The 24,588-nt window shown below is 30.4% G+C and overlaps 1 protein-coding gene and 1 long non-coding RNA gene across 6 annotated transcripts in view; one reads left to right on the top strand and one right to left on the bottom strand.

Moving 5' to 3' along the window:
• Nucleotides 1-6,280, bottom strand: part of LOC148284270 (dystrophin-like) — a 404,658-nt gene extending 398,378 nt beyond the window's left edge. For both annotated transcript variants that reach the window (XM_088242412.1, XM_088242414.1), the window contains exon 1: nt 6,186-6,280. The gene's annotated coding sequence lies outside the window, so the exon portion shown is untranslated. The remainder of the gene's footprint in view (nt 1-6,185) is intronic.
• Nucleotides 6,281-6,512: 232 nt separating this feature from the next.
• LOC148284269 (uncharacterized) overlaps nt 6,513-24,588 on the top strand; it is a 56,362-nt gene continuing 38,286 nt past the window's right edge. For 2 of the 4 annotated variants that reach the window (XR_015825372.1, XR_015825370.1), the window contains exons 1-2: nt 6,722-6,855; nt 8,229-8,312. This is a non-coding gene — a long non-coding RNA (uncharacterized LOC148284269). Of the gene's footprint in view, nt 6,644-6,721; nt 6,856-8,228; nt 8,313-16,102; nt 16,171-24,588 lie in introns of those variants that run through there. The other 2 variants (XR_015825373.1, XR_015825371.1) reach the window with 2 other exon arrangements.

The following is a 24,588-nucleotide window of genomic DNA, read 5'->3' as shown; positions in this document are numbered from 1 at the left end:
GGTACTGAGTAGACGTCGCTTAGTACGCAACTGCCGATTTAAATTCAATTTCGCCGTGTTGTGTCGTTTGTATGTGTCTAAAAACTGCTGGGATTAAACACGAGTACGGTAGGATCACATTTCATGTATAAGAAGCGAATTGACAAATAACAATATTTAAGAATTCGATTATTTTACCATCTGTCAGATTGAAAATAAGGTAAACATTTTGTTAATATTGCAAGGGCAGTTGAATTTTTTCCCCGTTTTTTATTAATAAGCTTTAGTATAATTTTAAACTGTATTGATTTAACAATGTTTGAGTATGTCCAAATACTTGCAGACTGGCTGGATTTCCTCCCTAGGGAGTTGTTCATATTTAAATTTATTTCAACAGAGAGGGCAAACATTTTTGAAAGGGAATATGGAAGTCATGGATATGGAATATGGAAGAATTTGCAGGGCTTATGACCTGTCATTGGCTGGTTTAAGTGGCCACTTTACACACTGTGTAACATTCACCATTCTGCCCATGTTTGAACATCTCATATATAACTCCCTAGGGAGAAAATCCAGCCAGTCTGCAAGCATTTGGACATACTCAAACATTGTTAAGCTAACTACCTGGTAAAAGAAGAAGTATAAAAATTGGAAAATTGTTTTCACGCGTTGCATAGTAGGTTATTTGGTTCAGCCGGATGAATCTCACCCACGTGATAAAGGTTTCAGCTCTTTTACTTCATAAAAGTCAACAGATGGAAGAGTGAGGAAATGTAGATGTTCAAAGATGGGCAGAATGGTGAACGTTACACAGTGTGTAAAGTGGCCACTTAAACCAGCCAATGACAGGTCATAAGCCCTGTAAATGCCTAGACTTCCATATTCCCTTCTCAAAAATGTTTTCCTCTCTGTTGAAATCAATTTTAATATGCATTAATTTACTTTATTACTAAATGATTATTCAATCATTTTTTTACGTTTGCCCAATAAAAGTACCTGTTTATTTTTACACTCCAGTCAGTATTTTTTTTTGTGGTTAAAAAGAACATAACACACCACAACACAAAATTATCTTATATATGTGTAAACACGGTCTGGCAACATTTCGCGGCCATTTCACGCATGCGCGTAGTAGGGATGTCGGGCAGAGGGAGGACTTTTGGACACAGTACGACGTATACAAACTTGGTTCTACGCGCCTTCTGGTATATTATAATTCTATGGTTTTAGCACACATTTGCCAGAAAGATCGCATTTTGACTGCATTAAGCCTCCTTTCATTCTTATTTTTGTCGGCATTAGGAAATATTAGATGCAAAATATTATATTGAAGTATATGCCAATTAAACTAATAATAATTTAATTACAAATACCCTACCTAATCAAGATTAATTTAATTAGGATTTTAGATACTAAACAGTTATTTATTTTATAGGTTCGTCTATGATTAATTCCATAACTTATGTTGATCCGAAAATACACGCGATTTATGTTAATTTATTTATAGGCAATCTTTGAGACTAATTTTAATAAATGCGGCAGCTTTGAAATATTATTTTTACAATTTGAGTTCTCCTTATTAAAATAGATATATAAACTAGTTTTACTGAATAATACATTTTAAGTCTACATACAGATTAAAGGCAACGAAACCTGTTTTACTATTAAAACATCTGCCAATTAATTGGCATTAAGATTATTACTATAGGAATGGCGCCTACAGTATATATACTCGTATATTTATTACACATGGCACTGAACTATTGTTTCAATTAGTTTCCCTTTCCATAAAAAAACTTTATTCTAAAACATAAAACCACTAACATACATCGAATGCAATTGTCAAATATTTTATCATTTTACTAGCCATAAAAGCAAAAGAAAAAACCTTCTATGTAAAACGTTGTTAGATGACGTTTGCTTTTGAATTTTTTTGTTCATTTGGTACCTAATGAATATTTTCTAATTGTTTTATTATTTTATAAATGTAGATACCTCGATGAAAATATGTTTTTTTTTGTTAGCTAGTATTTTTCTCAAGACTATTTGATTTGTTCTATAATTATGGAGTATTATATTTATTAATGGTTACATATTTACATATTTATTACAGCAATTTACATTCAGTTATGTATAAGTTTGATGAATAGCAAAAGTATACATACCAAAAACGAACAATTTTTTTATTATATAAATAAAACACGAGTCATACTTTAATCCACAAATTTGGATTATCCAGTGACCGGTTTCATCGCTTTCGCGACATCTTCGAGACTGGTATCTTTATTAATTTTTTTACAATCTGTTATTTTTATCATAAATATTATAAACTTTAAAACTTTTTTTTCCTTTGGTTAGTTTTCCCATTTGAAAATTAATATTCAAAAGGAGATTAAGGTGGTTCTGAACTAAAATAAATATGTATGTATAATATGTGCCTGTGTATTCCAATTTATAAATTTTGTGTTTTCATTTATTTTTATTTTTTATAAGTGATAAATTTTCTCAATTTTACAATTGTTTAATTTCTTATTTATTGTATTATTTTGTTTTGCATTTTTTGTTTCTTTTTATAGTATTTTGTAAACTTGCCAAACACAAGAACCCGACTCTTTTTTGGCAAGTTCAACCTTAAGTGTTCGATTTCTGCAGAAGTAAGCAACCATTTGCTTTTTTTGATATTTTATTTTTTTAAATTTTATTCGTTTAAATAAAAATATTTTCATGTGCCAATATGTCTTCTTGTTCATACTGATCATCGCGGTTTTGGATGTGACAGGGTTTAATGAACACCTTCTATACTGGTTATTTTGCTCACCAACTGACTTTTTTTGCATTGAATTGTTATAGGGTTTTTATTTATATAGTTATTGTAATGATTTTTATTATTAATATGGTTCACTTAAATAAAGGCATTATTTTATTTTCATATTTATTAGGAAAAGTTTTTCACTAATGTAAATATAATAATATAATTACACACTAAGAATAAAATATAAAATACACAAGAAAAGAAAAAAAGAGCACTGCAATAAGATCGAAATTGAGGAAATAAAGTGTGGGAGAGTTAATTAATTTTAACCATTTTATTTTCAATTGTTTCATAAAATTTCTGTCATAAAATTTCGTATTAAAAATATCTAAATGGAAACAGAGTAAGTTTAATTTGGAGCAGTTGTGATGGGTAGTTAATAACACGCCACCGGCTAATAGAGTCGCCCTTGCGGACGAAAACGATTCTATGTTTACCGACTACGAAGTTAGCTGCAGTTTACAGCAATATAACGGGCCGTAGGTGCTTAGGTCGAGAATCACAAGCGCAAACCGAAACCGTCGGTAACACGTTTGTTGTTAAACTAAAAACCGAACCGAAAACTCGGAACGCTTTTGTTCTATGCAATGGAGCTAAAGGTTTCTCTAGTGCATTATTGGTAAGAGTTTTTGACATATTTGTTTGTATTCCTTGAGTGAATATTGTTAATTACCTATATTTTGACACTTCGAATAAACCCGCCTTAAGGACAGTATCGTGATGTTAGATTTTTATTCTAATAAAATAAGGTAAATTCGTTTGCTAAAATATCAAATAAAAGTTGCGGTAAACAGCGGATTACATATTTGACTTCTGGAGCCTTATGCTGGAAAAAAGTGACATTGTGTCACCCAATCGACAATAGTCGATTGGACATCTCGATTTCTTTGTCATAATGCTATTCTTGAAAACCCTCCGACAATTTAATTACAAAGACGAATGAGAAAGTGGCAACACTAACAAATCCGTGTTTATCTATGGCTCTCCTGCCACACGTTAACCTTTATTGTTTGTTGTCAGACTTCTTCCGTTGAATATTTTGTTTATGGAATATTATGAAAAAATAAAATAAAATGTTTTACTGAGACACTGCAACATTGATAATTATTATTTGCCTTTGACATAACACACATCTACATGCTATTAGAAATATTTCATATTTATTTCATGGATTTTAAAAACATAATGTATAATATATTTCTCAAATACGTATTTTGACATTGACAAGAGATAAAATAATTTTGAAATCATGTTTCTAGTGAAACTTCATTTGATAATGGATCAAAAATAAGTACAGTTATATTTGTTGCACATTTGTTGAAAAGTCATCTTCATAACATTGATCAGTGTTGTAAATTTTAAGTTAAAATACAATAAAAATACCTACTCGTCATTTAAACATGAATGGCGAGCGTTTTACAAGGAATAAGTTTGACAGCTAAAGTAACGATGTCGCATTCGATTGTCAATGTCGAGTGCTTTGTGGCACTCGAGATAAAGTCGATCAGTTTTCGATCGACTGCATTCGTATGGGTGGTTGAAGAATGCTGTCACTTGTCGAATTACGGAAGTCGCATACGATTCTAAAGACGAATGAGTCCAGCATAAGGCCGCTGATCTCTGATTGATACACGCAGCCCTAAAAGGGAACGCAGACCGTGTAATTTTTTATTTAATTTTTATTTTATAAAATACAAAATGTCGCTCCAATATTTTTGCCTTTTTTATTATTCAATGCTATGCTGCCATAACACGGCCAGGAGACAGAAAATATTATTTAATTTAATAAAATAAATATTTTAATAGCATTTTATTTTATTTTTTTACTATCATTGTTACACTTATATTTTTACTGTGGCGTGAATAAACGATTATTTGACATACTCAAACGATTTGAACATCTGTTTAGTGTGTACTAAAGCATTTCTATTGCATAATTAAATTTTATTTATCATAAATAGGTAGGCAACGTGTGAGAAAACATACATATAAATTTTTTTTTTTCTTCAATCCGAAATTTAATTCATTTTATAACCGAAAGTAATGAATCTAATCAAATTTATCCAATGCTTATCTACGGCATCAAAAATATGTTTTATGAAAAATTGTCAAGGAAATCAAAATTATTTCATTTTAAACGCCTTTTTGATAAATAATATAAACTACGAAACAAACAAACAATCACGCCGTTTCCCCGTAGGGGTAGGCAGAGAGGATAGTACGCCATATTACTAGTGAATAAGTATAAACTAAGAACTGTAGATATATATATGCATGGGTATTATTGCCCCAAACTTAATAAATTATATCGTTAATTGTAGGTATTATGAATAGTCGTAAAAAAAGTATTAACCTTACATCTAAGAAAAAAAAAAACAAATGGCTGATATTTAATTATGCATTATATTGATACTGATTACTGGTTCAGTTTTCAAAATTATTTTTATATTATTTTCAAGCGGTTTCTTGTAATTTCAAAAATATCTTTTAGTTTTTAATAATGTTTACATTGTTTTCTAAATTTACATCTTTTCTCTTAAGAAAAAAAATATCTGCTCACAAGCCGGTTGTAAACATTATCTATTAAAAAATAATAAAAAACATGAATAAAATGTTTGACACCTCCATGTATTAATTTTTAAAACAATACTGTGAAAGTTAGTTATTTGTTTTCCAGTGAAATTATTGTATTTTAACCGAAATAAAAATGCACATGACTAGTTTATACAAAATAAACACATCATTACTTTTATTTTATGTTCATGTCGCATATAAAATATTTTGAGTAATTTATTTAATTTCCTAGCCACATGCAAATAGTGTTTATCATCAAAGCGTATTTCGGTTTTAGCGATGTGTTGATAGTAAAGTAGATAATATGTAATTATTTAAATATAATTTTGCTTCATTGCACTTCTTATCAGTAATTTTTTTATCATTATCTAATCTTGAAAGATTAACAATTAAATGAGTTATGAAATTTTCGATATTCACTCAAAACAAGTAAAAATATCGAATGTTGACCTATTCATTTCTTTGACGCGTTCAATTCTTTAAAAACAACTATATATTTTAGTGTAATGTAATGTAATGATCAATCAAACAGAATCCCTCAATTGCAGCACTTGCGATAAATTCACTTTATAATATGTAACAATTTCACAACTAAAAATATGCACCACTTTGGAAACGCTAAACCATCCAGCACTAATAAAACACAATCGTGACAATTAATATTAATTGGTCATGCTTAAAAATGTGAAATTTACAACGACTAACAATACTTCGGTTAAAACAATGAATCACTAAACAAACGATCACAAGAAACAATGGGGCCGTAGTATTCCATTCCAAAATTTAAATAAAATTTAAGAATTCTAAAGCATAAACAAACTTTTAGTATTTTCGGATTTCGCTCCAAAATTCGAATTCGCTTCGTTCATTCGTCGGCCGGACACGTTACAGCGCGCGCGCGTCGATCAACCAACTGAAGTGAAGAATAGAAGAAGAAGAATGCGACTTCACAAACCGCATGTCGATTACGTCGAGGAAGCGAAGAAAAATGGCGAACACTAATCAAAAAGTGACTATCCAAAACGAGGCTGTTGTTGAAATTAATTTTAATGTTGTGCTTTTTCGCTTCGAGCGCTGTGTTTGAATGACAATGTATCAGTTTATTGACCGTGGCGTAAAATTATTGAAGATTAGGCGCTCAAGCGGCACAGTGTCCAAACTTCAAGACACGATTTTGCTATAGTTTTAATTATTGCGGAGTATTTTTTAAATACTAGTACTTACTGCAACTCGATAGTTTTAAATCAGGAAGCGAACCGAATAATGTTCTGCTTTCGCGTACGTAAAATGTAAATTCTAGCATAAGGTATCCTGAAAACAACAGTGATACTATACAAAAATAAAAAGTTTAAATATCTCAAGACCATTTTATCAAAGTTTGACATTTTGTGCAGTTGTACTGTTTTTAAATTTAAATTTTATTTTGCTTATAATACAGAAAAGAAGTTTTATATTTTTTTAGTGTCAACTGTTGTTCCTTTAGATTTCAGGTGATATTTTTTATGTATTAGATGTTAACATAATTTGTGTTCGTTATTTATTATACATTGAACTCGTACATACATTTTTAATGAGAACTTAGTATAAAATAGTAGATAATTTTGGGATATCGCATTTTTTTTCCCATACTTTTACTGATAAATTTATGTAAAGTAGTACGAATTAAATTCGGATAGTAAAGTCGCAATACGAATTTATATCGAAATTATACATAGTTGAATTCATGATTTACAAATACGTAGCCTTTAAAACATGTACATATTACAATTATTCGTCAGTATTCTGCGAAAACCCACAAAACCGAAATATTTTAATGGAATAATTTTGAGATCATTACAGTTATTTAGAATTTGTGAACACGTAACTTCTATTTTTTGTATTAAAATATTGTGAATAATGGATCAGAATGTATTGGAGATTGATTCATGAATTTTACGATTCTTTATTGGTGTCAATCATGGTAAGATTATTTATTTTTTTGTCTGATTTAGTATGTAGTTTGTGTAAATTTTATTTCACTATCATCATTCCCCTTTCCGCGCCCAGTGATGCATAGGGCACTGCATGGGTAAACCAAATGCAGCGTAATTTGATCATCCGGTATATGGAAAACAAAAGATGTGCTGGAGGACCACAAAAAGAGGGATCGACGACATTGTCTTGATTTTGGTAAAACATGGATGGTAAAAACGGAGGTAGACGTATTCACATCATCATAACGCTAACAAAGCGTTCTCTACGCGCGCTATAGCGTTCAGAATGCCAGCCCAGTTGCTTAATCACAAGTAACTATCGACGTGCTAAGCATTTGAGCGGTCACAATGAACAATAATAAACATGCTTAAGTTATCGCAGTCGTTAGTCAATACGTGTGTAATCTCTAAGTCAACGCTCGTGTCAGTTTGTTTTTAGTTTTCCTTGTAAATAAATACAGTTCATTGGTGAAAAATAAGCGTTTACTATAAAACATAATACAATATATAGCATTTTCAAAAAAGTATGGAGTATCTAATACAAACAAGGAAAAATTAAATTACAATTACTATGGCGACTGCTTTTCTTGACATTTGGCTGACTAATAGCTTGACAATAGCATGATAAATAATAAATAAATAAATAAAAATAGCAGTTTTGGAATATTTTCCATATTTATACAGGCGAAATTCAAATATGTGATTGCGTAGCAGGATTATACGTCGCGAAACGTAATTGTGATCGTGAATTCGATAAACAACCATGGTGAGAAATAGTTATCACGTCGTTTATTAGCACGTCGATAGTTATTTGTGATTGAGCTATTGGTGCTCAATTACAGATGTTTATCACGTCGATTAACCAACACTTACAGAAAATATTTTTTTAGGTTCGATAATTACCGACAAATGCGGTCATTGTGATTGAGTTGCGGGCAAAGGAGATGAATACTTGTCGAAACATAGAAAAGACGGTAAGTGATTAAACACAAATTATGTATTTTCTGCTATTATTAAAAAATGCAATATTATCCATTTTGAATCTAGAAAAAATGTCATAAAGTAGATGCTTACATAAATAATGAACGACTAACTGAAATTGAACATGTTAAATACTTAGGACTAACAATAGGCAGAAAATTGAGATGGATAATTCATATCAACAATTTAATTAACAAAATTGTGATTTTATCGGGTTTTTTTTTAATCAAAAACTTTGTTCCAAAAATGGAAAAAAAAATGTATGAAGCCTATGTAAAAACTAAAATATGTTATATGCAACTACTATGGGGAACAATAAATCAAAATGACATAAACAGACTACAAAGACAGCAAAATAAAATATTAAAGTACGAGTATATGACCTACTCTATCTAACAGCAACTAAAGAACTTTTTAAACAAACTAAACAATTAAATGTAACTGAACTCTTTAAACTAAAATCCTTAAAATTTATTCATAAATTAGCCACTGATTGTAGACGAAGAATTAAAACTTGAAAAAAACTGTAGTGAACATGAACACAATACGAGAATATCAGAAAAATATCATATACAACCTTTTAAAACGAGAAAAGGACAATCGAGACTAATAAACCATGGACTGAAATAATACAATAAACTACCAGACAAAACTAAACAAAACACTCAGACAACATTTACAGAAGATGTAAAAATATTATTACTAACAGTAGAATGTGAATTTCAAAAGTAAAAATATTTTGTTAAATGTATGTAACCGTAAGGGTTTATCAATGAAAAATTTTAATTAAAAAATATATCAAAAGTTTGACCACAAAGTTCAGGCTTTTAAATATCGATAATATATTTGGTATGTATTCATTTTAGTTTACCTAAACAGCAGTTTATCATGCACATCGCTGCATTTATTTTTAAATACGTCGTTCGTTTTTTTTAGGTTGTCTGTTGAAAATATAAAACATTGAATGGCGTGTAATATCATCTAATATTCGAAGCGATGCGTTGCTAATTTAATAACAGGAAACAGAACGGTACATAGTGGCTATGAAAACGACTTAAAACTCGTGAAATTTCCAAATAGATACGATGTTAGCTGGGTTTGTAAGAAAAATAATTCAATCATTATTATGTTGATGTTTTAAAATAGCATTTAGTTAAAGAATAGGCTAGGTGTGAGGCGCATACATAAAGAGAAACCGGTCAGGTCAAAACAAAACAGAGTTTTAAAACACAATTTAAATAATTAAAGTGAAAAAATACTGTGTAACAGAAGAGTATTTTCACAAACTGGGAGTAACTTCGAAAATATATTTAGGTATATAATACACATTCACTTTTTTTTACACCACAACGGGTCAGAAGGCCCAATTACAGCACAGAACATCCAGGCTTGTGAAAAATCCCATTTATTGTTTGTGTTCTCGGTGGGAATCAAACCCGGAGCCTTTCGTATGTGAGTCGAGCGTCTTATTCATTATATTACGGAAGCCGCCTATATGAAATATACAGGGGATTCTAAAGATATTAATAATGAGGAATATTTTTTTATTTTTTTTATATTTTCTATTTCCTTTTTTAATTACTATAAAATAAAAAAGTACCTTATAATATATTACAGAATATTTTCTTTTTTCTTTCTTAATAATAAAAATATTATACCTGTCTATTTATTATAGGAGCAAAAATTCATAAACATGTCTTGTATACCCACGAACAGGCCTTTGTGGGATTTTTCTGTTTACTATTTTTACTTTTAATATGTATTTCATTGCTATGTAATATCTTTTATTTTTTGTATACTCTGTTTTACCTCTTATGTATAAAAAAACATTTTTTAAAAATAAATATAAAACATATATATGTATATTTATATATATATATATATATAGTAATAAATCAACAAAAAAAAATGTTTTCATTTATTACTCGTGTTTTAAACCGAGCTTGAAACACGGCTTGCAATTGACCCGTGAACAAAACGGCTTGCAATTGACGTCACGTCATTTTGACGTCACACGTCATGCCCGCCGAGTGCGTTTATAACAAACATTGCTGACAAGTATGGCACGGTAATGTAATATGTGCCGTATCTTAGTGCTCGAAACGTCTCCTTTTTTATATAATTCAAAATATGCATGAAAGAAAAGACACGGTATGACTAGATTCAACAAATACTTAAAGATAAACATGTCAAAAGTCGGAATAATCGGCGTGCGTGCATGAAAAGTCATTATGAATGTAGAGACAACGAGGTATGTATGCACTGACAGAGTTATATGGCATTCAATCCTCTGTGCCTACGTCTTCGGCAGGGACACGGCGTGATGGTTTGTTTGTATTGTTTTGTTTTCGAAATATACATATTTAAACCTTTGTATAAAATTTATCCGACGCCACGTGGAAAAAATAATGATTCCATTATATTCATAATTTTTTGCTTATTTTATAATCCTAATTGAAAAAACGTTAAAAAGACCTTTTCGAGTTTAATGTTTACCCTACCGCGAATCGAATCCGGGTTTACTTGCATGGAAACTTAAGTAGTACACACTTGTAAGTCCGTACAACAAAAAAATAAATTGCATGCAATTAAATTTTAACTTAGACATTGAAAAAATGCATTATAAAATTAGATTATAAATAACTTCAATTATTATTTGAACTCCCGTAAATTTTATCTACAAAGTAAAATTTCTGTATAAAAAGTAGAATATTAACATTATGTATCAATTACAGGTTATCGACGAAGGTACTTTAAATTTTCATACAAATATACGCATTTCCGTGCATAAATATCGATTTTACTTTATACCTACTGTCTCAATATGTACCGATAAATCGATAATCGCGGCCCAGTAGCTCATTCACAAATAACTATCGACGTGCTTAAAAATATGCCAAGCATTTGAGCGATCACAATGAACAATAATGAACATGGTTAAGTTATCGCAATAAGTCAACGCTCGTGTCGGTTTGTTTTTTGTTTTTCTCGAAAATAAATACAGATTACTGGCGAAAAATCTGCGTTTACCATAAAAAATATCACAATATATTGCGTTTGCAAAATAGTAAGGAGTATCTAACACAAAAAAGGTCGTAAATAAATTACAATTACTGATTTTCTTGACATTTGGCTTGCCAACCGCCGGCTAAACGCAAGAAAAAGCACGATAAATAATAAATAAATAATTTAAAATAGCAGTTTTCAAATATTTTTCATATTTACACCGGTGAAATTCAAACATCTTATTGCGCAGCAGGATTATACCTCGCGAAACGTAAATATTTTGACATTTAATATTAGGTGTTCACGGATGTTGCATTGTGATCGCGAATACGATAAACAACCACAGTGTTAGGCAGGTTAGGATGTTTAAAAACGCTTTTGAGGTTATTTTGACGAAAATGGCATTAAATCAATAATCGTGAGTAGTAAAAATTCATTCTTGTATTTTTACTAATGGTATTTCTTTCAATTGAAATTTACTGATGAAATGTGATTGAATTATACGAGTACATATGTACATTGTACATATGTATGTGCAATGTTTATGTTACAATAATTTTATGTATTAGAAACCAGAACCTTGTTGGAATCTGCGTAGGTCCTAAGTAGAGCATATTTATTTAGTGATTTGTTCTTTTACAATTGATGTATTACTTTTTTTTAAAGAAATCTTAAGAAAGATAATGCTTCCTCACTAAGAGAGACATTTAAAATAATTTTAAAAGATGCCTTATTAAACATAATAAAATCAAAATCTCAAATACGTATAAGACATAATAAAAACACATTAAACTAACAAACAAAAACACTATCAATTAAAGCAACTGTCTGCTCGTACCTATTTGGCCTGATCCACTCATCAATCCGTGTGCATCCCGCCTCCAGTATCCATTTCATAGCGATTATATTTTTTTATTGTCCTTATGGACAATGGAAGTAGGTTGAACAGTTTAATGCAGAAGTATACCAATCGTCTTTGACCGATAGTTGTGTTAATTTTCGATCGCTTTTGCAGCATCAGGGTGGAATGTCTAGTAACTCTAGTAATTGTGTTTGGTGTCATGGGACGCACTAAATAATGTTTGTATGCATATGGACATCATCAGATGCCTCCAGGTGACCCTATCGCCAGCCAGCGCTCTCGCCTCTTCCTACGTCAATCCCGCGTCCCTTAGTTCCAAAGCTGAGAAGATTGACATCGACGGGCTTCCAGGATGGCGGGAGCCCGCAGGTGTGAAAAAGAGACAAATTAGGTTACGGTTCTCCGGAGGCATCCGTAGCACGTGTCCAAGCCAGGTCCACCGCCGCACCCTCAAAACGCTAGTTATAAGAGGGTGCTGCGTCCGTCCTCGGATTTTAATGTTAGTATTAAAATCGAACCACCTTATACCAACCTAATATTCTCCAAGGCACTTACTCTCACAACTCATAACTTTAGTGTTTTGATTCGCACCCATACAAGGAGAATTAAGGTAATTTTTTTGAATTACAAAAAATAAACAAATAAACGTAAGCGTAAATGTTTAATGTCTCTTTTCAAAATATGCTTAGTTTAGGCCCAAAGGCCCAATCACAGTGGTGAATTACAGCACAGAACGCCTAGGCTTCAGAAAATCCACATTTAATTTTTGTGTTTTCACCGGGAATCGAGATCGGTACCTTCCGTGCGTGAGTCAAGCATCGACTACACCACGGAGGCCGTCTCATATATAAATATTCGTGGAAAAAAACTATGGGCAAAATGTATGTGACAATATTTTGATTATGTCCAAATGTTTGCAGACAGGCTAGATTTCCTCCCCGGGGAATTATTTAGATCTAAATTTGTTGCAACCGAGAGGGAAAACATTTTTGAGAAGGGAATATGGCGATGCCTAGTGGGTGAATTTGTTCAGCCGGATGAATCTCACCCACATGATAAAGGTTTTAGCTCTTTTACCTCACAAAAGTCAACAAATAGAAAAGTTGAAGAAATGTGGATGTTTAAACATAGGCACAAAGGTGAATGTTACACAGTGTGTAAAGTGGCCACCAGGGACGAAGGTGCATATGAAGCAAGTGAGGCTGAGCCTCGCTAAGAAATCATTGCTATTCACCAGTACCTAATATGTATTTTAATTCGCATTATATCAACACATTATGAAGATAAAAAACTACCAACTAATATAAAAATGCTCAAAGATGCCCCACAAACATGGTCCGTACTGCGTTATTTACTGTAGGTACCTACTTAACATTTACGCATATTATACTTATCCTTATAATCTGAGCTTCACTAGAAATTTGGTATCAAAGACCACTCAAACCAGCCAATAACAGGTCATACGTCCTGTAAATGCCAAGACTTCCATATTCCCTTTTCAAAAATGTTTTCCCTCTCTGTTGCAACTAATATAGAAAAAAAATATTTTCCAAGTTCTAAGCGTATACCATAAATTTGTGGTTCTAATTTGTATGTTATCTTTAGAATTAAACCCCAAAACGTGCTTCTATTAGAATGTGATAATCACTTGACTACGGGGGCAGACAAGTTTTATTTACCCTGTTTAAAATACCAGCAAACATCTTTGGATCCCGCAGTGGCTTGTTCCAGAAAACAAACAGAAATGTAGAAAACTATCAGATGCACACAATAAAATCGTTCGGGCGGATCCTTTATTTACAGAGCGCTATCGGAGATTAACTTCCCTGCTTAGTTACTAAACAAACACAAGTTAACAGGAAACACATTTTTTTTTTCTTTTGATTAGTAAAATAAACATACGTCATATAAATAAAAAACTAAAGCACTCTAAAAATATCTAGAATGACCGAATAAAATAATTTACTTTTTTGTCAAGGTACAATAAATTTAAGGATGCACACAACATCATAACACATGCCAACAAAAATAAATAGATACAAGCCTCATTTCTAAGTGATTGAAAAGTTTATTTTATGCTTTAAAGTTTCGCGCTAAAAATATTTAAATTGGAACCGAGCATGTTGAATTCGTTACAAATGCAAATTATTTATTAGTTTTGAGTGTAGCTTTTTTATAATACATTATTTTTTAAATGCATCCATTATGTAATATTCAGATTTAAAAATGGTAAGCCATTTTGAAAAAAGGGAGAAAAAATAGGAAATACGAATATTCATGCATTTTTACATTACTTTTTGCTTACATAATATCTGCATTTCGCCTTTATACAAGTTTCGTGGTTATACAAGTAAAAGTGACCATTTGCAAAAATGACGAAATTGAGATTATTGACTTTTTGATATCGTATTAGCATAATGCTTGATTGGTAAAAATTCCAAGTCAATCCAACACTCTATATATATAAATTTAGTTTTTAAAATTAGTGACCATTTGATAGAAGCTCGAAGATTTTTGACCAGTAAAACTGACCAATACACATCGTCACTTTTATTAGTAAATTTATCCAAATTAAAGATCCAAAGAATTGACCAAGTAACATTTTACATGTAGGTAGATGTCACCAGTAAAGATTTAGTTAGTAGTAAGTATTTAGTAAGTTAGTATACGTTTTGTATTTGACAGATATGTTTTTTTTTTTTATTTAAAGTTCATTAATACAATTTATTCTTTAGATTCTTACGTAACACTTCTTAATTATTTGTTCTTTTTCATTTATTTTGTATTTCTGTGTTTATTTAACCTTTATAAATATTTAAAAATCCCAAAAACATAATTTATAGTTTTAAAATAAAATAAACTTAAATACTCTCTTTTTCTCAATGAACGAAACAAAAATGTTTATCTGCAAAATTTCATGAAAAATTTTACAGGCTAAATTGACTAAGTTTTTCAATTTTTTATTTTATTTAAAAGTAATAATGTTTTTGGAATTCGTTTTAACTTTACATTAAAGTTGAAAGTGCCGTACATATAATGTACAATTATCAACCACCTACTTGAAAAATCTGATATTTGAGAAGCAATTGAACTCCAGAAAAACACTAAAATGGCTCCCCTGAACATTATTGATTTTGTCACTTGGTCAATTTCTCTTGTATGCCCACGATTTAATGTTTTTTGAGTTCTATTATACGAACAAATGGCGAATGAGTTGAATCCATGAATTTGGTAACTAGTTATTCTAAATTAAAATGGGTTTTCAATAGCAAACTTGAATTGCGTTCTTCTCCTTTTCTAAGTAAAAAAATAGAAATCGGTATTGTTATATGTCTTAATGTTTAGTTTTGTTTTTTTTTTGTTTTTCTATTGTTTGTATCTGTTTACCTTTTCTTTTTTTGTATTAGATGTTTTTTGCCTGTATTCGTAAACAGTTTTGTTTGATCGATAGAAATTGTCATTTAGCATTATGCATAATGCTATAAGTATTAAATAAACATCTTTGCAATACTAAACATGTAACAAGTTAACAAATATAACTTTTTAATTTTAAAAAAAGTATTCTTTTTTGAATCGTCAGAAAAACAGGTAAAAAAATCTATTAATAATCCATTTAAAACTCTCAGCTCTTCTTAAATTCTCTCATCCACAATCTACACAGTTAGATGTTATTCCTCCATGATTTAATCATTTTGATCTAACGTAGCCAGGAATACGGGAGTTAAATTTCTTCAGGGTATTTGATGAGAATTCATTTCGCAATCTACCAACAAAATGGCTTCGAGCAGTAAAAAGATCGCAACAAAGGGTCGTAAATACAATATATTATGTAATAACTTTAACATCTTGCTTATATCCTGCGGTGAGGGCTTACTTTAATAAAGGTACTCTATACATAATTCCTGTATTTTCCAGCCTCTCCATTGCGCAACCCAATCACGCGATTTGCGACCGCAAAAAGGTGAAAATAAAACAGCAGAAAGGTGAGTTTGGTATGGAAGCATTGCACAAAAGCTACAAAATGATGCACGTTGTAAAAAAACATTTTCACGTTTATCAGACCTTAATTTGTGACTACTAAATCCTTTCACCTTTTTTTAAAATCTAGGTTTTCATATTAGAGCCGCATGGTGTCAGAGATCTTTGTCTACAATGAGTTTTGAATAACGTGAAGTTACAGTGTAGAAAGGAATAAATTATTGTATGGTGTGTGTGTTTTTTGTGGTGGTTTTTTTATTCGTTGGTCTTGAATATGCACCTGACTGCAACTTTCATTGCTCTTGACCGCAAAGAAGACCTTCAGGTGTCAAGGACAGATGCTTTATGCCTCGGGAAAATGCTTATGTATGTGTCCTGTGGTCTCCTATTCTTTTCGTTCACCTTTCCATATATTGTGTAAACCAATTCGCTAAAGAGTTTAGATGCGTTTGATCATTACATCCACAATAATATTTTTGATTGGAATTATTTACTCCATTCGCATAAAGATAATTTGGCAACTTAGCAACACTAGGTAATTTTTTTTCACTTTCATTTTTTTCAGAGTAAATAGTTCACAAAGCCTTTCTTATATTATTAAAATATAGTTGATATGAGCATATAATACAATTTATAAAAAATAAAAATGAGAAACTAGATCAAAAAAGCAACGGTGGATTTATTTTTATTTTGTTTCTGTGTCTAAAAATCTACATTTCATTGTTTATTTTGCAGTTTAAATTGTTCGATTAATTTTCACAACGCATTAAAAAAAAAAAGTTTATTTTATTTTTATATTATAGGTACAAATTAATGCCTACCAGGAGAAGATCCGTGCTAAGGCAGACTAACATCCATGTTGATTTATACAGGATGTTCATTAAACCCTGTCACATCCGAAATCACGATGATCAGTATGAGCAAGAAGACATATTGGCACATCAAAATATTTCTTTAGAACGAATAAAATATAAAAAAATAAAATATAAAAAAAGCTAATGGTTGCTTACTTCTGCAGGGGTGAAACGAGGAGGGGGAAGGGGAAGTCTGAGACTGCGCCGCGCTCCCCTCACTACTCCCCTGCAGAGGTAAGCAACTATTTGTTTTTTTAAATATTTTATTTTTTAAACTTTTCGTTCTAAATATTTTTGAAAATATGCTAATATGTCTTCTTGCCCATACTGATCATCGTGGTTTCGGATGTGACAGGGTTTAAAGAACATCCTGTATATATGCATATACATACTCGCACGTGTACACCCTTATAAGCATGCATGCACATACACACATATACAGGTGGCCGGAGAAGTGACGTCTAAAGGTAAAATGTAGGTGCCTCATATTGAGGGGTATCCGAATCACCCCATGTGTGTTCCGCGACTTTGCGTAGTTTTCAAGTTATGATTTTTTCGTGGTTTTTTTAAAATGTATACTGGATCGGATTTTAATTGTTTTTTTAATTTGTGTAAGATTTTTCGGGATTTTTTTTGTATCTCATTAATTGTAAATTGTACTTTTACGCATTCAATAATCAGCTTCGGAACATTAATGGAAGCTACAAAAGTTTTGACCTTAAATGCAGAATTTAAGATCGAGCGAGTCAGACTTGAACTTTCAACTTAAAATTAAAAATCTAAAAAAGCAATTCCTTCCAAAAGCCACTAGGCTATTTTGGTTTTTTGTAAAGTAGTTATATATCATACTATTTTTTTATTATAGAAATAAAAGACGAGTGATACTTTAATCCAAAAATTTGTAATATCCGGTGACCGGTTTCATCGCTTTCGCGACATCTTCACCTTAAAGGATCACTCGTCTTTTATTTCTATAAAAAATTACAATGAACTTCCATCAAGAATTTTCACTTACAAACTTAAATGTTTTATTATACTACTATTGTAACTTTGTTATTGACTGATATATATATCGACTTTGTGTTTTTATTTGAATTATTTTATACAATACTTAATATTTATTTATAAAGTAATATTACCTAACTTATATTTAAGAATATTTAATGGTATATTCCATTTTAATTCATATCGTCGGGATCGTAGAACAACGACGGTTGTACATAGAATGAGACATTGACTTTCTTTTCTCGGTATTTGATATTGAAAAAGTCAAACGAGGATAAAGATTTTTTTTCCGGGTTTGAAAAAAAAAAAATATTTATATTTATATGTATATAACCCAAGTTGCAAATGGTTTACTTTTGTACTTATCAAATTGAGACATAAAGTGTCAAAAAATTAAACCACTTTCACGAAAAATTAAAAAAAATCACATGTATTGTTGTTCTTCAAACTTGACGAGTTATATTTTTTTTTACTCAAAACTTGAATGTCTTATTGTTTACAACATTAATGATTACCGTACGTACTATAGTCATTTGTTTGAGTTTTTTAGTTGAACATGTACGTGTTTTCAATAAATGGAGTTAATAATCATTATTTTTTCAAATGCGCATTCAATGATACGTATTTTTCTTATTAATTAATTAAATTGCTTATCCGAGTATATTTTGTACTTGGCTCACTTTAATTAAAGCCCTTATCGATAATCGTAGGGGGTCGATGGAAATTTAATAGGATATTAAACTACCCATCATCGTTCCATATGTGCTCAGTGAATTTAATTATTTGATTAATAAATTCAAAGCAGGTTATGAAGATACCTTTGTCTTAAATTTACTTTTTTTTGTTGATTTTTATGGCTTAACACGGGCACAGCCTAAGAAGCCATAATAGGTTAGTGAATATGTATTTTAACAATTGTAATTTGAAACGAATAAATCACATTAAATGAATAAAGTATTTAGGAAACTAAATAATTCATTTGATTCACAGGTTATTGTTAATTTTTAAATAGTTTAATTTCATAATATTTTGGGTAAGTCATAATTTTTTACATTGAATAATAATTAGTTAATTTTACTAAATGTTACTAAATATTTTTATATAACCACTTACCGTCTTTCCTATGTCTGCCAGTTTCGAGACGTACCCGTCTCTTCGTCAGGACACCAATTAAACTAACATGCAAAACCCACTATACACCTTCACCATATTTGCTGCACAGTACGTTTCTATTACTTAGTTAGTTTAACGATTTTTTGTAATAATATATTTTTATATTTTGTTGCGAACAATTTTTGGTTAAAATTCGAGATTTTAGAAATATATTATTATCTAAAAATTGATTTTACTCAATTACGAAAGTACAGAACGTACATTTTACATTTATGAATATAACTTTTTGTACACTTTGTTTATTCATTGACGGACTTGTTGCCAAATGTCATTTCCTTCCAATACACCAATATTTATTTTTTTTCTATTCTATTTTTTATTTTTTTAAATTTTATATGTAAAATATTTATACATAAGTAATTTATGAGTCTTCCTTACTAAAGAAAACTGTTCTGAGGAGGACTGTTGTACAGCCGTTCCAAGCAAGAAGGCAGCAACAAACATTTTAAAAGTTTTAAGGAAATTAAGGTTTTACGTATTTGATTTTTTTTCCCGTATATTTATCAAAACAGTTTTTTTTGTCCATTGTAGATGTATTTATTAGAGTCAGCTGTTTAAAAGAATTACAATTATTTATCAGGTAGCATTAAAAAAACACAGTTCTTAATTTTTGCTAGATACTGCCTTTTAGCTTGGACGGGCAGTGTACTGGTGTACAGTGTTAATTTAAAAAAATAAAAAATTTCACATGTCTTTCAAATATTTTTATTTCTACGAGTATCTCAAATTCCTTCAGCCAGATTTTACTTCTTTTTTTTTGCACTACAACAGGTCAGGAGGCCCAATAAAAGTGATGAATTACATCACAGAACACCTACTTGAGAAAAATCACCTTGAAATTTTGTGTTCTCACCGGGAATCGAACCCGGAACCTTCCATTACCGTTTAATGTTGTTTGTTATCACTTAATTTTATGTGGAAGCATATTAAAATATTTGACAGAAAAAAACTCCTTGCACATTTGTCCGAATGTCATATTAAAGGGAGGAATATTGACAATGATATTATTTCTTGTCCTTGTTATATTCATAAATAAAATATAAATACACACGATTCTTGTCAAAGGGAATAAGGAAATTAAACTAGAGAAAGGTTTAAGTGTTTAAGTAGCTCAATCACAAATAACTTTCGACGTGCTTAAAAACATGCAGAGCCTTTAAAACATGTACATACATATTACAACAATTCGTCAGTATTCTGCGAAAACCCACAAAACCGAAATATTTTAATGTAATAATTTTGAGATCATTACAGTTATTTAGAATTTGTGAACACGTAACTTCTATTTTTTGTTTTAAAATATTGTGAATGATGGATCAGAATGTATTGGAGATTGATTCATGAATTTTACGATTCTTTATTGGTGTCAATCATAGTAAGATTATTTTTTTTTGTCTGATTTAGTATGTAGTTTGTGTAAATTTTATTTCACTATCATCATTCCCCTTTCCGCGCCCAGTGATGCATAGGGCACTGCATGGGTAAACCAAATGCAGCGTAATTTGATCATCCGGCATATGGAAAACAAAAGATGTGCTGGAAGACCACAAAAAGAAGGATCGACGACATTGTCTTGATTTTGGTAAAACATGGATGGTAAAAATGGGTGTAGACGTATTCACATCATCATAACGCTAACAAAGCGTTCTCTACGCGCGCTATAGCGTTCAGAATGCAAGCCCAGTTGCTCAATCACAAGTAACTATCGACGTGCTAAAAAACATGCTAAGCATTTGAGCTATCACAATGAACAATAATGAGCATGCTTTAGTTATCGCAGTCATTAGTCAATACGTGTGTAATCTCTAAGTCGACGTTCGTGTCGGTTTGTTTTTTGTTTTCCTCGTAAATAAATACAGCTCATTGATGAAAAATCGGCCTTGACTGTAAAAAATAATACAATAATATTGCATTTGCAAAATAGTAAATTACAGTTACTATGGCGACTGCTTTTCTTGATATTTGGCTTGCCAACCGCCGGCTTAATGCAATAAATAGCATAATAAATAAATAAATAAAAATAGCAGTTTTGGAATATTTTGCATATTTACACCAGTGAAATTTAAATATGCAATTGCGCAGCAGGCTTGATGAGTGGATCAGGCAAAATAGATAGAAATATGCTTTTATTCGTGAGATTGATGTGTTTTTTAATGTGTTTTATATGTTTATATTATTATGTTTTATAAGGCATGTTTCAAAATTATATGAAATGATTTGGCATTTTTGAGAAGGGAATTAGAGAGTCTAGGCATCTACAGGGCTTATGACCCGTCATTGGCTGGTTTAAGTGGCCACTTTACACACTGTGTAACATTCACCATGTTTGAACATCCACATTTCCTCAACTCTTTCACTTGTTGACTTTAGTGAGGTAGAAGAGCTGAAACATTTATCATGTGTGTTTTCCCTCTCTGTTGCAACAAATTGGAATATGAACAATTCCCTAGGGAGAAAATCCAACCAGTCTGCAAGCATTTATAGATACTCAAAACATTGTTAAAACAAATATCGCTTGAAAATAATGAAAACTTTTTTAATCGATAGTGATATTCCGTATGTTTCTTTAAAATTTATTATTTATTCATTTTTAGTTTTATCTCATGTGTATATATATTTTTTTTCAAATACAACTATACAATTAATATTAATATTCTGTGTACTACCTACTAAACTTTGTTGTAACACATATATTATTTATTTAAACACTTTATATTCATGTACAGTTTACATTCATACGCATAAGGGCAGTCATATTGCCTTAAAGCAATTTTTCCTACCTACCAACCGTTCAATTCGAGAAAATCAGCGGTAGGTATATTTATTTATTATTTTATAATTTTTTTACGCCCCTAAGGCTTTTACATACATGGAAGTTATATAAAACATGAGTATATAAACAACGTAAAATTAAAAAAATATTATATAAAGCAATACAAGATAGAACAGTGTTTAGACGTAAAGTTTGTATAAAAAAAGAAGATGAGTATATAAACAACATAATTTTTTAAAAGTGCAATACAAAGAAATAAACGATAGTAACAGTGTTAAGAAGTTTAGTTAGTATAAAAATAAAAAGATGAGTGTATAAACAACTTTTTTTTTAAAAAACAATATGTAGAAATAAAATATAGAACAATGCTTAGGGGTATAGTTGGTTTTTAAAAAATAAAAAAAAACTTTAAAAGAAGCTAGATATTAAAATATGAACGTATTGGTAGCTTTTTAAAATATTTTAATTGTAGAACAAAATATTGATAAATACAAATATTTTTAAGGAATAAAATTGACCACACTAATTTATTTATTTTTATTTTAATAGTATAATCTTACATTTTTACAATTTAAAAAAAAATCACTTGAATTATTTTTACTAAAACTAAAATCCCACCAAGCCACTTTTTGTGGCTTGTTGGTGAAGATTATATTTATACTAACTTAATAATATTATTGACATTTATAAAAACAATGAATAACAGATAAAAATTAACAGCCGGAAAGATCAGAATAAACATGTTTATACAAATAATAATATATACATTTATTTTTTAAATACAAGAAAATATATGAAAAATTAAAATATTTACACCTAAACTACTATTCATATATAAACTCTTGATCGAGTAGCCACTCTCTTATTTTGCTCTTGTTACAATGCGAGTTAAATTTAAGTTCTTTTGGTAATAAATTAAAAATTCTAGGTACTAAATATTTAACATACTTTTGGTACTACCAAGCCATCATTAGACGTGTGAAGCGTGTATTATGGTTATGTTTGAGAGGAAACATGAATGTATTACTATTTAATTGTTCCAAAATGCAAAATGATGCAAAGCCACAGTAGTCCTCGAACCGGCAGAGTTTTGATTGTTTTGTACAGGAGATCATTATTACTTCTTTGTTCGTAAATCTCTGCAGGTACAATTCGCTTAACTATAGAGTACTGTAGACCCTGGATCATTTTAATATTAGTTTTAGTCGAATGTCCCCACGACTTTATACCATATCTTATTATTGATTCTACTAAAGAAAAGTAAATAATTTTAAGAGTGATTTTAGGCAAAATAAAAGATAATTATCTACACTTTACTTTAAAAAGAGGAGGTGGTAAAGAGGAAAGGAAAAGGGGAGGAAAAAGGAAAAGTAACGTTTCGCTGTGTTTTTTTTCATATTTCAAAAAAAATATTTAAAAATCGTTTTTTTTACAGTATACATAAGAGGTAAAACACAGTATTAAAAAAAATAAAGGATAAGTACAAAGCAATGAAATACATATTGACAGTAAAAATAGTAAACAAAAAATCCGACAAAGGCATGGCCTATTCGTGAGTATACAAGAAATGTTTATGAAGTTTTGCTCCCTCAATAAATAGACAGTTATAATATTTTTGTCTAATATAAGAAAGAGAAAATAAAATATTCTGTAAAATATTACAAGGTCAATATGTTTCTTTTTTGGGCGATACCGTGTGTGTTGGATTTTAGTTTACCCTAAAGATGGCTCCTGCAATGGTAGCCGAAACGTTGGAACAAATCCAACACACACGGTATCACCCAAAAAAGAAACATATTGATAACCACAGATATATTAAATTATCTATTCAGTTTTGATAACAGTGACCGTGAAAAACTTCGCACCTATTTAAGATTATAAGGTATTTTCTTTTTTTATAGTAATTTAAATTAAAAAGGAAATAAAAAAATATTTAAAAAAACATATCAATATTCCTTATCATTAAAGGGCAACAAATTATATCATAGAAAAAAACAGTTCATATCTAGCATATATCGGTAGATTATTCCATAATCTAGCAGCTACTACTGAGAAAGAGGGGACAAAAAATTAGAGTTCATGAAAATATATCAAATATATTTAATATTAAATCTTACAAAGCAGGTTAGTCAGCATTCCAACCATCTCCATACTAACAATTGATTATTTTAGAAGTCTCCAAAAACGAATCCGAAGGCAATCGCCGTACTTCATTGAAACACAAATATCTACATTGTCATCCATAAGTTATCCGCGGTCAGGAACTAAGGGACCGAATTGAGGCATTTCATAAATGATATCGATCAATAATCGGAATAATCAGCGTGCATGTACGTGTAAAAGGTGAATGAGTGTAGAGGCAGCGAGGTCTGTGTAAAAAAGATGTAAGAGTGATTTGGCGTTCTATGGTTTTCTGCATACCTCTACAGAATAGATAAGTTAAGGGGGTTATACAGGCGGGGACGATGTTTGCTTCTATCCATACATTCTTCTCGTCCCTGGTACTAATGAAGATAACGTCTGCAATCGCTCCCCGGAAGAGCGATTACAAACGCTATCTTAATCGGTAGGTATGTATGGAGATGGTTTATTCAAAAAAACATATTTAAATATTTGCG

Source organism: Micrasema longulum, unplaced genomic scaffold, assembly GCF_059751315.1.
Source record: "Micrasema longulum isolate JH-2025_06_02 unplaced genomic scaffold, ASM5975131v1 h1tg000136l, whole genome shotgun sequence".
NCBI classification, from domain to species: domain Eukaryota; kingdom Metazoa; phylum Arthropoda; class Insecta; order Trichoptera; family Brachycentridae; genus Micrasema; species Micrasema longulum.
This window is presented reverse-complemented; position numbering and strand designations above follow the sequence as displayed.